At 39.5% G+C, this 10,188-nt stretch overlaps 1 non-coding gene across 1 annotated transcript; it reads right to left on the bottom strand.

The window, feature by feature from the left end:
* Positions 1-562: 562 nt before the first annotated feature.
* On the bottom strand, positions 563-669 carry LOC141615685 (small nucleolar RNA R71). Its single transcript, XR_012530091.1, has one exon. It is a non-coding gene; the product is annotated as a small nucleolar RNA R71 (small nucleolar RNA).
* Positions 670-10,188: the final 9,519 nt, after the last annotated feature.

The following is a 10,188-nucleotide window of genomic DNA, read 5'->3' as shown; positions in this document are numbered from 1 at the left end:
CATTGCAAGGGTTAGAACCTCTTCTCAAGCAACCATAAACCAAGCAAATCCACCCATACAACCTCTCATTGAAAACACAACTCAACAACAACCAAACAACACAATTGAGCCTTCAATAGAAAATCCATTTCACAACTTCCAATTTTCTAATAGCCCACCTCAAACACCACACCCTCATATACCAAATCCACCACCACCAATGGCTTTACGTGACCATAACCGTCCTAACCACAATGATGCTTGTGACCCAATTAATTTTGGCACCTTGGCCCCAAACAACTTTGAAATGCATCCCGCCCAAGTCGGGTTGATTGAGAAGGATTTGTTCGGGGGGCATATTGAAGAGGATGCTCATGCTCACCTCCGGAAGTTTAAGAGGAAGGTTTCAATGATGAAAAAGAATGGGGTGTCCGAGGACACCTTGAGAATGATGTTGTTTCCGTTTTCATTGACGGGCAAGGCGGACCGGTGGTTGAACATTCACCCCCCGGATACCTTCACGACATAGGATGCCTTGGCTAAAGCATTCATGGTCAAATATTACCCTTCATCAAAGACCGCAATGCTCCGTAATGAGATTCATAAATTTCAACAAGAAGACGGGGAGTCTTTAAGTGAAGCTTGGGACCGATATCAAGACTTAATAGCAAGATGTCCCCATCATGGAATCCCGGAATGGTACATCACTCAAACATTCTTTCAAACGTTGCTACCTAGGACTAAGGAGATGGTAAATGCCTCCGCGGGGGGAGGATTTGATCACTTGAATAATGAAGAAGGCACTACTCTAATCAAGAAAATGGTGGACTCCGAGGCAAACTATGGCACAAGAGTGAATGTCTTGAGAAGAAGTAAGCACCCTCCCGAACTCTTACTAAATAAGGAGACTAATGCTAAGCTTGATATGCTCACCAAAAAGCTTGAAGAGTTAAGTAAGAAGAAGCAAGTGAACCAAGTGAATCAAACTACCACTACTCATGGACCATCCATGGAGGAAGTGATGCAAAGATCAACATGTGAGTCATGTGGAGGGATGGGTCACACTTATGAAGTATGTGCAAATAACCATTATAACAACTTTGATGGGAACAATGTGCAAGAGGTGAATGCTTTCCAAGCATTTAACAATTTTTCCAACCGTCCACCTAGGCCCTCATTCAACAACAATCAAGGACCCAACCAAAACTTTGCCAACCAATCTCAAGCATACCAAGATTATGGGTGTAACCAAGGCAATCAAAACTTTTACCAAAGAAACCAAGGAAACCAAGCCAACCAAGGGTTTGGTCAAGGATTCAATCAATGGAACAACAACAATTGGAACAATCAAGGCTACAACAATAATCAAAGGTACAACCAAGGGCAAAATCAAGGGTTCAATCAAGGGTACCAAGGGAACAACCAAAATTCCAACTTTAGAGATCAAGGATATGGCTTTCCTCTTCCAATTTTCAACCAACCTTTCAACCAAGAGCCACCACCCCAAGCAAGTAATACCATGGGAGATGATAAATATGACAACTTAGTGAAGTTGATAGGGGATTTGGCAAGTAATACCCAACAACAAATCAAGAGTCTTGAAGCTAAAGTGGCTTCCCAAGCTCTCATGAGTTCTCAAAAACCACCGGGTGTATTTCTAAGACAAGGGCAAAATCCAAGGGACCCTATGAAGTCAAAGGAAGTTAATGCTATCATGGTTGGAGTTGAAGAGGAAAAAGAAGAGTCATTTGATTTGCCAAGTCAAGAGGAGTTATCTTACACTACTCTCTTTTCCATGGCTATGGAAACATTCCAAGAAGTTGACCATGAGCCCGAAAAAGAGAGCATATAAGACTATGTGCTTGAGCAAATAATGACAATTCATGGTACAAGCTTGGATGTTGAAGTCCACCCGGATAAGGGAGAGATGGTTATGACTACACCAACCATTATGAGTGAAGAATTTGTGCTTGAGGAAATAGTGGAAGCACCAAATGTGAGGGTAGAAGTTGAGAGGAACCCGGAAAAAGAAGAGATGGTGATGGTAGAATAACACTCTTTGGCCAAGCAAAAAGAAGTCATTTCTAGAAGAGTGGACATTAGTAGCCATGAGCTTGATGCCTCAAGTGAAGAGTGCAATGTGGTAAAGTCTAAAGAAATCCCCGTCAAACTTGATGACCCCGGGAGTTTCTCAATTCCATGTACCGTGGGTGACCAAAAGGTGGATAATGCTTTATGTGACTTAGGGGCAAGTGTGAGTGTCATACCACTTGCCCTTCTGAAGAGGTTGAATATTTCAAGCTTAGCCCACACTTCCATTACAATCAAGCTTGCCGACGGGACAATCAAATCTCCGAATGGGATTCTCAAGGATATCATGGTTCAAATTGGTAAGCTTTCAATTCCTACCGATTTTATTGTGTTGGACATCCCTATGGGAAGACGCTCCCGTATCATTCTTGGTAGGCCATTCTTGGCCACGGGAGGAGCTATCATAGATGTCAAAGAGGGAAAATTGTCATTCAAAGTTGAGAAGGAAAAAGTTGAATTCAAGCTATCACATGCTTCAAAGAAAACCGTGGTTCAAAACATGTTTGCCGTGGAAACTTTAGAACTCCATGAGAATGACGAAGATGAGAACATGGAATTCTTGATTGCTTGTGAGCCAAAAGTTGATGATGAGCCACCGGATAAGTTCCTTGAAGAAGAAGTGAATGCTAAAGATAAGTGTGGGGAAATGGGCAAAACTTGGGAAACCGAGTTCAATTCTAGCACCAATGCCCCTCCAAAATCAAAACCGGGAATTGAAAAGAAGAAGCCAAAAAGATGGAGGAAGAGATCGAAAGGAAAGAGGGTATGTGACCCTAATGTTGACAAAGAGACTAAGGAAAAGCTTGAAGAAGAAGTGAACCGAAAATGGCAAGAGGTTCAACATGCCATGTGTAGGTTACATGATGTGATGACAAGGGTGAAAGGCTCTTGTTTTGTTGGTAGTGAAAATGTTGGAAGGTTGGTGGGATCTCGGGATATTGATCCCGGTTGAATGAAGTCTTTGAATGAAGAGGTTTGGTGGAGTCACTTAAGAACCACCGCAATGTACATATTCTCTTTCTCTTTAATTAAATTTTTACCGCATTTTGCATTTAGTAACATGATTAGAAAAGAAGCTAATCTAAATTAGCTCTCTTTGCATTCATATAGTGTAGCTTGCATCGTATTTAAATATTGCATATAGATTAGATCATGCATTGCATACTTATTTGAAAACCACTAAAAATTTGAAAAAATCAAAAATCACCAAAAACATGTATTTCATTTCCGAATTTCCTCCACACATTTATTTCCATGGAAATATGTAAATAAATAAGTGTGGGGAGGAAATTCCATCATTTTAAAAATACAAAAAAACATGTTATTTATTTTCAAATATTCAAAAAATCCAAAAATATGTTCTTTAATTTCGAAAAATTCAAAAAACCACCAAAAATATGTTGTTTATTTTTCCTATTCTCTCCCTATACTTTGTTCCATTGAGGAAAATGTAAATTTCAAGTGTGGGGAGGGAAATATCCACTTTGTGAATATTGTCTATATTTGTTCATATCATTATATACTTGTAAATTTAAGAAAAAAAAGCAAGAAAATGCCTAAAAATTGAAAAATTTCTGAAAAATACAAAAATATTGCATTGTATATATATGTTTGGCTAACCTTTGGCATATGCATCTACCATTTGAGGCAAAAAGGAGCTAGAAGTCGCTTGGTAAACTCGTTCTAATCTCTTACTCCTTTACCGTTCTTTCTTTTTGTATCTTGTATATATGAAGGAGAATGGGATTTTGTGCCTTGGATGTTCCCTTGGGGAACTTGTGGATTGTTGGTGTTGATGTGTTGCTAGGATTAGTCCAAATTGTTGCATGTTTACCTTATGTTCATTTCCATTTCTCGCATGCATTTGTTTCACATGTATATATGTTGTGTTCCCTTCTTGTTGCATTGAGTTTGTATATAAATTTTTGAACAAAATTTGGTCTAGGAAGGGAGTATGATACCCTCTATGATGATATTGTCTAGGTCGTGTCTTTCCCCTCTTAGTGGCTTGCACCTTGTGACCTCCTTGTTAGGGTGTTTGCTTGCAAATACCAGGGAAATGAGGCTAGACCGGAAAGTTTTGACCACCATGTGAGACCAAGACCGTAGACTAGGCCTAGATTTCGACATAGCTACTTACATGTGAGATTTAGAGCCGCCTTGGGACCGGTACATCCATACCCGGTCTCCCTTAGGTGTGAGTAGGCTCCTTGCGTGGCATGTCACATCACGACGCATAAGCATGGCGTCCTTTCCTTTTTAGACCATGAGATGTTCATTTATGTGCATATTTTGAAACAATTAGTTGCATTTCATTTTTTGAGCCTCACATTGCCAAATAAGCCTATTTTTCGACCCTTTAGACTAGGTCCTATTTTGCTAACCCCTTTTGAGATTGAACCTCTCTTTTGGCACCTACAAAACTAGCTACATACCATAAACAACCTTCCCTTATCAAGAAAGTTAATTACATGTTGTTGGTTGTATGAAGAAGGGTGTTTTGAGTCCTAGTTGATGATTTGAGTCGGAATAATTGCCTTCATTTGGTTGGTTTGAATAAAGAGGTTTTGAAAAAGAAAAGAAAAGAAAATAGAAAAGGAGAAAAATGTAAGGAAAAAGAAAAAAATTTGCACTTATACTTTGTTTGATGAAAAAAAGCCAAGCAACACTCCTTTCATCAATGGAGTAGAAAAAGGCGTTGCAAGAATAAAAGGGCATTTGATGTTTTTCCTAAGTGAGTCGGGTTTACACAATTTTTGCTTGATTTTGGCAAGCCAATTTCTTGTTAGGGCGTAGACATTACTCATTGGTTGCAATAAGGTGATAATTTTCGTATTTTTCCAAAGTGAGTCGGGTTTGCACAATGTTTGCATAAACTCGGGAAACCAATTTTTGTTAGGGTATAGACGTTACTCATTTGTTGTAATAAAAGTGGAAGAAATGGAATTTTGGCAACTTCTTGATGTGTACCTCCACATTTTTCCAAAATGGTGCTTGCACCAACCCCGTTTCGACCCATCACCTAGCCCCGTTACAACCCTTGTTTCTCTTTATGCATATTTTCCTTTTTTGCATCTCATAAATGGTCTTGTAGGAGAGGATTCCATGTTAGATTGCGGGCATGCCTCACGAGTCGAGTAGTTGAGTGATTTTGGTTACTTTTTGCACAAAAATCACCCGTTCTAAAAAGAAAATGAGAGACTAGTGAAAACCGTGAGGAAGTCGGTAGTCTTGGTCCCCTTAGTCATGGGTCAATTTGGTCGAATCTTGTGTGTGTCGTGTAAATCTTGAAGGTTAGGCTTTGCTTCCCCCTTTCCCGCCTTTGAATTTGTTTCCTAGGCATTTGGTTGTCATATTGAGGTTGCTTGAGCCACCACTAGGGCATTGACACCCCGCCAAGACTATGAGACGGTATCTCCCGACCAAAACCTTTAATTGTTCAAAGTAAAACGGCCGCTTAGATGAGGAAAGCGGTTTGACTTTTTGTGATGCATCTTATATGTCGATCCGTGCTTAATGTTGGATGTGTCAAGAATTTTCCGCAAGCCCCCACTTGCCTTGCATCGGAATGCATACCTCATTGTGTTTTGGTGTGAGTTGAAGGGACGGAGGAGGCCCGTTAATTGCCTTTCATCGGATATTATTAGTTTAGCTAGTTTCTTATATTACGGGTCTTAGTTTATTTAATGAGCTTACTCGAGGACGAGTAAGGTTTAAGTGTGGGGAGATTTGATGAGTAGTATTTTAGTCGTATTTTACCTCGCATTTATACTTTATTCCGACTCGATTTTGTGTGCTTAAATGTCTTAAAAAGCTCATTTATTTACTAATTTATAATAATTAGTCGTATTAGTTATATTTAGTAGTTAGTTGGTTTTACATGATATTAATAAAGCTATAACTTCGTTGTTTATAAATTTCTAGGTGAGGCGGAATATCAAAGCTAAGCTAGACGGAAGGGAGTCTAAGTCAAAGCAAGGCGAGACGGAATTTGAAACAAAATAAACTATGGCGTGAATGAAGTCAGTCGTTGACTTTGTCAAAGTCAACCTTCCACCTTAAAATTCATTTCATCAAAAGTATCCTTGGTTTCTACGTTGCCATCTGCTACCTTATCTCCTTCATTCATTTCAATCCCCATTAATGCATCACCATCATCACCAATCCCGTACTCCATCAGCTACCCAACTCCGTTTCCGCATCAAAATTCCACTGCCATCATCACCCTTCCCCTGCCTCCATCACCATAACACCACGATCACCATCAATTCCCTCCATTCACCCGCACCTGCAACAATAACATCACCAACAACCCGACCATTCATCATCACCAACATCATTCCACCCGCATTTCTTCACCATCATACCTTCATCACCATGTCGGCCAATCCACAACGCAAAATAACACCACCTCACCAGAATTTCACCTCCTCCATTACTCAACCTCGGACAACTTCAATTCCACCACTGATCTCCGCCATTCTCGCCTCCATTAACAACCACCATTACTCCCTTCACTCACTTCAATCACCATTTTCATCACCCTCATTCAATCACACTGAAACCCGAATCCAACATCAAAACCACCATTGACCCACCTGCTCTTCAATTTCGGTATCAAAACCGATCTCAGGTTCGACTCAGTCGAATCCTCAATCAAAAGGAATGAAGAAGAGAAGATCAGAGCAATCGAGTTCAAGTTTGACCCACTCAAATCGATGAAAACAGAGCTATTTTGAAGTGTTGTGATCCTATGCCGGTACCCCGGCAGCCGTCCTCCCCTACCGGTAGCCGCAACTTTAATTTTCCCTTCTTTTTGTGAAAGACTCGCTACCGGTCATAGCCACCGGCAGCCGGGCAACCGGCATACAACAACGCAAACAACATTCTCGCATCAATTTGTGTTTCTATGTCGGTGCCCCGGCAGCCGCCCCACCGGCAACCACACACACCTAGTGAATTTCCGCCTTTTCTTCAAGTACTCGCTGCCGGCACCTCGCACCGACCGCCGGTGTACCGGCAGAGGCCTCATGACTGCGTGATTGTCGTCTTTTTGCCCTGTTTCATTTGTGCCCACGTTTCGTTTTTGTTTTGCTTGGTTTTAGAGTCAGTGAATTGTGTCGATGGTATTTTGGGTGATTAGTATATTATTATTATTATTATTATTATTATTATTATTATTATTATTATTATTATTATTATTATTATTATTATTATTATTATTATTATTATTATTATTATTATTATTATTATTATTATTATTATTATTATTATTATTATTATTATTATTATTATTATTATTATTATTATTATTATTATTATTATTATTATTATTATTATTATTATTATTATTATTATTATTATTATTATTAGAACACTTAGTATATAAAGACACAATACATTAGACAACACACTACCATTACATTAGATAGAAAATTAGATTAGTCTTTAGTCTCTCTATATTGTAACTCAAGAACCCTAAGATTTACTCTCTCCTTTTCATTCAATAAAATTTGCAATCTTTCTTTAATTATTAGTTTAATTCTTCCTTTGTTCATTCAAGTTCCTCATCTCTCACTAGTGCATTGTGCTATTAGATAGTTTTAGAAGTGCTTATAGATGAGTTTTAATGAAAGTTAGAACATCTCTTTGATGTATTCGATCCGTCTTGGTGCTCATGCTATTGGGTAGTCTTTATGTTTTATTTGTAGCTAGTTCATCTCGATCAAGTGACAACTTATTGAGGAGCTTAAGGTGACTAAGAAATTAGTCTTAAACCCTTGACCACTATTATTACCCTTCTCTTGTTAGACCTTGTTTCTCCCCCTAATTGCCCTTTATGAACCCAAAGACCTTAGCCTTCCCTTATTAGTTAAAAACAATTTCATTTAGTTTAAATTTTATACCTTGTTGCATCTTAGTTTTAGATAAATCAACTTTATTTTTGTTTGACTAACCTAAAGAGTTAAACGGACTAAGTATCTAACCCCCGCCATCTTTGTGTTCGACACCCGAATAAATACTACTTTTATTTGGTTCTTTATAAATAGTTTTTGGTACCGGAAGTGACGGCAAAAACCGGTCATCAGTCATCTTCATCTGATTCTCCAAGAAAGCAATAGTTTGAATGAGAGTTAGTGCTTTCATCCTCGCTGTCGGAGATTAGGTTAAGACTAACGCTGCTGAGACAAAGGTTGGCTACTTCGTCATCTTCAGATCCCTCGTCATCTTCTGAGTCAAGATCCCCGTAGCACGAAGCCATCATTACTTGTTTGAACTCTTTCTTTGTCTTCTCGCTTTTTGCCTTGTCCTTGATTTTCTCCCATGTTGGACAGACCTTGATCATGTGATCATATTCTCCACACTTGAAGCAACCTCTGTTTGCAAATGATGACTTTGATTCTGTTACTTTCTTGTTGGCCGACTTGTTGTTGTTGTAAGATGATTTTGCTTGTTTGTTTCGAAAAATCCTATGTAATACTACGGTTTTATGAGTCTCTGGGTACTCTATCGAGTACGCCTTACTCTGTCGAGTAAGGGTGAGTGGCGTTTTTAAAATAGTTTCTGACCTGTTGGGTACTCGATCGAGTAACGTTGATACTCGATCGAGTAAGGGGCACTCGATCGAGTACCTCAGCTACTCGATCGAGTAGCCGGTTTACGGGGGATGATTTATCGGGTTTTGTTAATAATGCGATTAAGTATATAATTACTTCCGTTACTTTTCTTTAAACACTTTTACAACCTAATTACTTTCAAAAGAGAAATCAACCTACATTCTTCGTATCAATCGCATCGTTGGCAAATCCCGGAGCGTGGAAGGTCGGATTTTACCTTTCTTTATACCGTTATGTTCCTTGCGTCGAGGGTAAGATCTACGTACCGTTTTTATAGTATTTAGTCAAAGTTGGTTAAACCCTAATATTGGGATTTGGGGGTTTTGTTGTATTTTGTGATTGGTAGTGATTATATGTTTGTATCTTAGGAGGAGGATTCGTAGAAGAAGCCTTTTGATATCACCAGAGACCGTCGATTGTGTTGCTTTCCAGGTAGGGTTTCCATACTCAGTATTAGTCCCATAATGTGTTGGTGATGATTTGTGATTGTTGATTATTGTTATACGAGTATTGTGACGGTTGTTGGTTTGATTGCTGTTTAATGGTTGTGATTGTTTGTGATTGTTTGTCTCTGGTTCTCGAGATGCGTTCTCGGCTGAGTGGAGTCACTTGCGGGAGTGGCTTCACGCCCTACTTTCGCCCTCCGTGGAACCCGCCACGGGAGGGGATGTGCACATTAATGGGACAGGGTTATCGCTCGGTATGATGAGCGGGGCTTAGGTGGGAATGGATGCGGTCCCCCACTGGCAGGGCTGGTCCAGTGGACAGTCGGTGACAGAGATTGATTGGAGTGGGTGTGATTGTGTGTGTGACCGTTTGAGCTGTTTGTTTTACTGTGTTGTTGGTTTATATAAATTTTGTGATTAGTACTGACCCCGTTTAATGTTTTAAAAACTGTGGTGATCCATTCGGGGGTGGTGAGCAGTTATTGAGCAGGTATGTTATGACGTGTATGGGATAGCCGGGATGAGTCATCACATGGCGCTTAGAAGTCTTCCGCGTGTCGACGATGTTTTATGGCTTTGATAGTTTTAGCGATGAGAGATCCTGTCGAGAGTCTTGTATTTCTTTTTATCACTTTTGGAGTTGGTATGTAATCACTTTAAACATTATTTACTTTTAAGTATGTTTCGTTATTGTCTTATGATTATCATTGCCTCGGAAAACCGAGATGGTAGCACTTCCATGCCTTAAGTGGTCCTGGTAAGGCACTTGGAGTATGGGGGTGTTACAAAATGGTATCAGAGCGGCGATCCTGAAACCTGTAACCAATGAATCCAATGAATATAGGGATTCAAATAAAATGAACCCGGGGTAGAAGTTGTAGGAGCTAATGCAAAGACTTGGGAGACGTCCTAAAGTCGCGAACTCGCCCTACAATTTTGAACCGGTCACCATGGGATATGAGGTCGGGATCGCTATGTGTTTATTTTGTGAATTGTGTACCAATATAGTGATGTGTGGCATGAATAAGTGTGATTTTGTATGTTGTTGGTTAAAA

This window comes from Silene latifolia, chromosome 11 (assembly GCF_048544455.1).
Source record: "Silene latifolia isolate original U9 population chromosome 11, ASM4854445v1, whole genome shotgun sequence".
Taxonomy (NCBI): Eukaryota; Viridiplantae; Streptophyta; class Magnoliopsida; order Caryophyllales; family Caryophyllaceae; genus Silene; species Silene latifolia.
The sequence above is the reverse complement of the archived record's forward strand: the minus strand, read 5'-3'. Positions and strand labels throughout refer to the sequence as shown.